Raw genomic sequence first — 7,525 nt, forward strand, 5'->3', positions numbered from 1 at the left:
TCAAAGACAGAATTGCATTCCACTAAAATATATACTATGTGGATGTTGAACTTTAACAACATTTTAGTTTCAAACAATATTTTTCCAAAAAGGAACTTTATGGACATAGATATTTCCATGATTATACTTGGGAACCTATCTGTGGAAGTGGATGATAAAGACCAAAAATTGTCTCCACATGTTACTTCATAAGTTAGACTGTAGTTTCCTCCTTGCATAAATAAATATGTCAAAAAGAGAAGTAGTCTTGAAGTAGAAGAGAAAGAAAAAGAGGGCAGAATAGGAAAAAGGGATATAAAGGGAGAGAAGCAGGAGAAAAACCTGAGTCAGCCAGAGAAGCAGGAGAAAAACCTGAGTCAGCCAGAGAAGCAGGAGAAAAACTTAAGTCAGCTTGTCTTGAAGTGGCACTCTGTATATTTTATTTCCACCAGTATTGTATCTACCTTTTCTAAGATCAGTATATTCTTTTATCTTTTTTTAATTGTCATTGGACTCTGAAATATAGTTTTACATCATATATTATTAACATTTATAAGAAATTTTTGAAATCATTTCATCGTGATCAGATCACAGTATAAATTTTGCTCACAAGACACACTGTATATCACCTCATAGATTTATACATTTTATGATGCAGAGTTAAAATCCTAACATGGTCACACCTCAATGTAGTTTGTATTTAAAAAAGGAAAAACCAGTATTCATGTAAACAGTACATTATGAGATGTAAAATTTGATTGATAACTCATATAACCTCAAATATACACAAATTATAAGATTATTCTACATGCTCATTCATTTTACATGTAAAGAAAGAAGACAATATTATAAAAGGCAACATTTGTTAAAAGGCCACTGTGGCTAACTTGGTGTCGCTGGAGTCAGTACTGCAGCCACTGTTAATTTCCTGGATGTCTTGAGGTTAGGAGTAGATTCTGTCAAGGCAGACATCAAGTAATTCAACTTTGTCCAGATGACTGAACAGCCAGATTCCTTAACAAATTCCTTCAAATGCACTGTTTGTGTCAGGTTATTGTATTGCCAGGTCAGAGAAGGCATCAGAGACCTCTGTGTGGACCTGCATGGAAATGCTTGCTTGTGTGACGTTGAGATAAATGTCACACTGCTGGTCCAGACCAAGGTAGCAGTCACTCATGAGATAGAGAGTGTAGATATACCTAGAATAAGAAAGCAGAACAAAAATGTAAAACTGGTTTCCTAATCAGAGTCACACTTAATTCTTTTATAACTTTGGTGGTAAGATTCTGCTTACCTTCTGGGTATTTCAGTGGTGAAAAAAGAAAGGGAAGCAATGTGATGATTTCGAACATATCCTACTTGTCTTAAAGCAAGAAGTTCTCTCTTGTCCACTTCTCCAATATCAAGAACCATCCTTCATCTTTTGATTTGGGAAATCAAGGGGTAACTGCAGAGCTCTCTTGCTTTCCCTATAAACCACAGAAAAAGATAAACTATTGACTACATCTACACTTTTCACATGGTTTGGAGGTGGTTAAAAGGCACCGCTCGGGGCTAAAATTGTGGCTCAGCAGTAGATCGCTCGTCTAGCTTGTGCAGGGCCCTGGGTTTGATCCTCAGCACCACATAAAAATAAATAGATACAATAAAGATATTGTGTCCAATTACAACTAAAAAAAAGGCACTAGGGTCTTACCAGAAGGCCATAAGAAAAAGAGTTCAGCACTTCCATCTGGGATGTCTTTAATTCCCTTCCTTTGTGGTGATTGATATGTTTTTGTATGTTTCTTCAGGGCATACAGAAAACCCTTTGAGCTACTACTACCAGAATATTTGGCTCAGAAAGAATAAAGCTCTGAATCCTGACATCAAATTAGTAAAATCTCAAGCCATTCCTCCAATTAACATTAATACCCCACTTATAGACAAACAAACAGAGATATAGCCATGTGAACCAAATCTTCCCAGTCTTATTTACAAAGAACTGATGCTTAGGAAAACAAACAAAAACCAGTCAAGACTAGACTGTGTAACTCAAGATAATAAGCATAATATCAGATCAATATCTTCTTTCCACCCAAGAATAAAATACACATAAAAAAGCACATAGTATATCAAAAGTTCCTTTCTTTGAGGAGTGAGGAACTATAAGTCATGCAATTTGTAACACACAGGAATCACCACAATTTAAGACTAGCACCAAAGTCGGAGCTGGGGTTGTAGCTCAATGGTAGAGCGCTTGCCTAGCTCGTGCAAGGCCGTGAGTTTGATTCTCAGTACCACATAAAAATAAGTAAATAAAATAAAGGCATTGTGTCCAACTATACCTAAAAAATATTTTTTAAAAAATTAAAAACAAAAGACTAGTACTAATGTAATGACAGAATCTGGAGTCTTTATCTTGGATCAACTTTTACAAAAACAAGGTTACTATAATGTGTCTTTAAGACAATGACTTTATGGCATAAAACATATTAATAATGACATGTTCCTATTGAGATTTCACTCTGTATTCCAAGGGGAGATGCTTCAGTTATAGCATTTTAAAACAGAGCCAGAGAGTAATATATAGTTCCATAGCAGTTAGGAATAACATCTACAATTTTTTTGAACATGATTACATCTAATTTTAAAGTAGATTTTGAAGGTTAAAAAAAAGAAATCTACCTTTGCTCCATGATTTTATCTTTATTATTATGATTTTTATAACTATTTATATGATTAGTTTATGATTATTACTATTTTTGGAAGCTGGAATTTAGTAAGTCATCTAGAAATGCTCATATTGAAGCTCTGAAATGCTAGAGGCCTATCAGTTCATGTTCGTATTGGCTGATATTTAGTATTAGAAATGAAATAAAGTGAGACCTGTACTGAAAGGACATTATAACAATACACATGACTATTCTATGAAAACAGAGAAGCTTACTCATCCCAGAGGGTTACTCTAGATATTAAAAACCCTGAATCCACTAGGATAAAAAGAAAAAAAATGGACAAATTCTTTCTTATTTTAATTACTATGGTATTAAAAACCAGTCAGCTCACACTATGTGTACTAATATTCTTAGAGGACTAAATAATTGATTTTGGTGTCAGAGGCTACAGAAAAGAGCATAGTAATTTAAAATAAAACTACTGTACATTTTTGGTCTGTATGAAATTGACAAAGCTCTCTCATGTGCATTATAATGAAGGAAGCAGCTAGATGTGGCAACTGAGTCTCAGAAAAGCTTAGCTTCTAATTCAAATTCAATAGAGCTAAGAAGGAAAGCTTCAATTTCATCTGCATCTGGCCTGATGTGTTTCCTATACCAAAGTGCCTCTAGTGCAGTACTTCTCAAACTTTAATGTCCTTAATAATCATGTGTACATGGGGGGACTGGGGATGGTAGAGCATTACCTAGTATGTGTGAGGCCACTGGATTCAATCCTAGGTACGAGAAAAAAACAAACCAAAACAAAAAGGATCAAGTGGGGCACCAAAAAGAGCTTCAGTTTTGCGAATCGCTCAGACCCTGAGATTCTGATTCAGTCATTCAGGAGTGGGGCCAAGAATCTATACTATAAAGGCACTCCAGGAAATTCTGCTAGACTGAGCGTGTAAACCACACTTTGAGAATAGTACTCCAGGCAATATATGACTATGTAAGGTGGATATTCTGGGGTTGAAAAATGGCACATGAGAACTGACTGACTACTGTCAAAGACTGACTCTTACTGGTTAAGGCCAGTTGAGAAAGCAGGATTCATGAATGACACGGACACATTAGTAATAGAAAAGATATGTGTGGTGGCACATGCTGGTAGTTGGTGCCAAATATTTGAGAATGGAGACCAAATACTATACCTTGTGGAACCCAAAGTGAACTCTCTGCAAGCTGACTTGGAGCACATACTCCTGATCAGCGTGCAATCTGATCCATTTGTTGTCATCTCGTTTGTCTGCAGTCAGAGTTGAGACAGAGAGTTCATTGTGTCCTTCAGCTAAGTCATCCCATGAGCCTTTAACACTTATGCCAACATCTATCACTGGCAAATGAGATAAAAAATTCCATGCCTAAAAAAAAGGAAAAACAACAAAAAATGTCACATGGAGTATTCAACTAAGAAATAGTGTAATTTTAGAAAAAAATCAAACTTTTAATTTTGAGATTAATTCTGAATTAGATGCAATTGAAAGAAATAATGGACATCTTTTGCATCGTTTACCCAGTATCATGCAATGGTGGCATTTTTCAATACCAGGATACTGACATTGACACAATCCACTGATTATTCAGGTTTCCCTAGTTTTTCTTGTACATAGGTGAATATATGTAGAACAGTGTTTTATAAAATCCTCTTTAAGTTTTTTTTATAAACCAAAAAATTATTATCTAAACTTTTAACTTATTATAAATGCCTCTTCATATTGAGTGGTTATTGACTATACTTAAAAAAGAGGGATTAAAAGTGTTTATTGCTATTTTTTTAAAGAGAAGCATCTATTTTAACGTTTATGTGACATTTAAGGTAGAAAACATTACTTAGCGATATAAAGGAAATCTGAAAATAAATCTGTGATGCAATTGTTAATGTCAGTATAATCCATTGACACTTGTTATATAACACAGGGAATCCTGTAAGACTAGGGTTCCTTGTAGAAACAAATAGGTTTTTTTTGGCGTTATCATGCTGAAAGTACCAGCTAAAATCACACATATTAAAAGAGTAGAAATATTTTACCAACTTTATTCTTGCCTTTTAAATTAAAAGATATTTGTGGGTAATCAGTATTCCAATAGTACATGCTTAACAATGCTGAATGAACAAATCAAGGAGTGAATCTTATATTCATGGAAAGTATATATAACACAATAAACTTTAGGACTAGGTAACTGTAACCTTTTTTTTTAACATTCACAATTATGTGGTAATGTAACTATTGGTCAAGACACCTTTTTTTAACATTTATTTATTTTTTAATTGTAGTTTGACTCAATATCTTTATTTATTTTCATGGGGTGCTGAGGATCGAACCCAGGGCCTCGCACATGCTAGGTGAACGCTCTACTGCTGAGCCACAACCTCAGCCCAAGACAAAATCTTAATAGCTGTTTTATCAGTTGTTACTTTCTAAGGTCATTTTATTTTATTTTATTTTATTTTTAAGAGAGAGAGAGAGAGAGAGAGAGAGAGAGAGAGAGAGAGAGAGAGAGAGAGAGAGAATTTTTTAATATTTTTTTTTTTTGTTCTTGGCGGACACAACATCTTTGTCGGTATGTGGTGCTGAGGATCGAACCCGGGCTGCACGCGAGCGTGCTACCGCTTGAGCCGCATCCCCAGCCCTAAGGTCATTTTAAAAGTTACACAATGAGTTTAATTTTAGTTTTCCTTTTAGTTCTTTTATATATGGTATGGATTTCCTTATAAGCTTTAATTTTCTGTTTGCTAAGACTTTAGTGTTGCTGGTATATGTAATTAAACGCAGTAGCCCTGATGAACCAAACTATCACTTAGGAATTAAAAAAAAATAAAGATAAAAAAATAGATCCAATGCAAAATTTCAATTCAACTCCAATCCTATAACTTGTCTTGTGAATTTGAAATTATGCCTACAACTAGACTTCTGAAATTGAAATTGTCAAGCTACAAAATGTACTTCAAGTACAAATGATGGTCTATCTCCTACTAGAACCAAAAATCACTGAGTTCAGAAGCTGCACCAATTAATGTTCTAATATTGGCCGACACAGAAAAGTGGTCGAGGGAACACTTAAATATACAATTTCTTCAAAACATTTAATTTTGTGAAACAAAGCAACTAACATTTACCACACAAAGCAGGACTTCATATGCTTTTATACTCATACCATTAAATTAGTCAACAATATGATGTTTTCTGATATTAGCAACTCACTGAGATTTTTCTTTACAAAGCTTCCAAATGTCTAACTGGCTTATATTTACATATGACATCTTTTTGTAGGACTTATTATTATGTTTTAACTTATAATGTGTACACATATATTTATTTGGTATATATGTATTTATGTATATAAAACATGAGCTTTTTAAAAGAAACTGCTAAGATATTTCAATACCAGCCAAACATATCTATCTGAGGATTAATCTTCATCTATTGAATCAAGTAAGAGCACTGCCATGCATACAATTATTTAATTAGCAGCCAAATCCTCTGCCAGTCAGCAACCATTCCAGGCATACTGATGGGTAGGAGATGCAAATCTCACAGTTGTACTGCTTTTTCTCATTACTACTGCAATTAGCACTTAAATTGATGCTTTAAACATACTAATTTCTGGAATAATTCAGGATTTGTATGGGATCACCTCACTGCAAAGCCAACACCAGATTGCTCTGAAAATTAAAGAACTTTTGAGCCAAATAACCATCATCATATTAGACAGAGCCAATTTGCATTTGGTTTTAAAGATAACAGAATGGAAATTTATGCAAATAAGTTAGTAAGTTTACTTGTGAATTCTCCCTGAACTAATTATAACACATCTTGTTCAAAAAAAAGTTTTACTTGGAAAGAAAAAGAGACATGCTTTAAAAGTTTCTTTAATATGTGCACATACAAATCAATATAATTATGTTATAAATCCTGAACATTCACTTTGACACATTTAGGGTAAAACTGCTTAAGACTTAAAAGGCTAGAAAGCCAAGTATCTGGCATTGTTCATTTGGTTTTTGGCCTTCCAAAGATTGTTTAGATTTAACTTTCCTTATAAGTTACATAGTGAACAAATAAGGAGTTTATTTGAAAGAATCTCTTTGAATCTAGGAACAATAATGTAATTAAAATAAGAGTGGAACATAAATAATTGAAGGAATTAGATGAAAATATACCCTACCATAAAAGGGCAAAACTCCCTAGAAGAGATGGAGTAGGTTCCTGGGTAATGCAATCTGGTGATGTAAAGGCTAAATGGAGCCTTCCAAAGTGAGCTTGAAAGCCTTATACTGAACAAGTTCTCATAATGCCAGTAATGTTATTAATCACTATTACTATCATTTGTTCAATTATTATTCTATGTCAAGAACTATATAAAGCAGCTTACATAATACTATTTTGCTTAACTTTCACAAGAATGTCATAAGATATATATAATATTTCTATAGTTAGTAAATGACAAAGACAGAATTTTAACACAGGTGGGACTGACTTCAAGACACACACCCTAAGTTAGAAAACTCTTGGTACAACTTCACAGAGTAAGGCGGCCTTACCTGCTTTGTTTTGGTGGCCTGCAGCTCCTTCTCAAACATGGAGCTGAATATATGTTCTTTCCATACACAGGCATGAATCAGGGAGGCACTCAATGGAGGTTTGGCACCTACACATGAGCACTTTATAACTGGTTTCCATTTCCTTAGAAATTATATCAACACCAACAAAATAACTCTTTCAAAGCACAAGTAAGATTTCTGATAACATTGGTGTGTATAATATTAACAATTGTTAAAAAATTATCATATAACTCTTTATAGGCCATTATATTAAGTTTTAAATATTGGCTAACATTCTTTATAT

The 7,525-nt window shown here is 33.8% G+C and overlaps 1 pseudogene; it reads right to left on the minus strand.

Annotated features, from left to right (window-relative positions):
• Nucleotides 1-595: 595 nt before the first annotated feature.
• On the minus strand, nt 596-7,365 carry LOC144372834 (activating signal cointegrator 1 complex subunit 3-like; annotated as a pseudogene).
• Between the last annotated feature and the right edge of the window lie 160 nt (nt 7,366-7,525).

Source organism: Ictidomys tridecemlineatus, unplaced genomic scaffold, assembly GCF_052094955.1.
Source record: "Ictidomys tridecemlineatus isolate mIctTri1 unplaced genomic scaffold, mIctTri1.hap1 Scaffold_170, whole genome shotgun sequence".
Taxonomy (NCBI): domain Eukaryota; kingdom Metazoa; phylum Chordata; class Mammalia; order Rodentia; family Sciuridae; genus Ictidomys; species Ictidomys tridecemlineatus.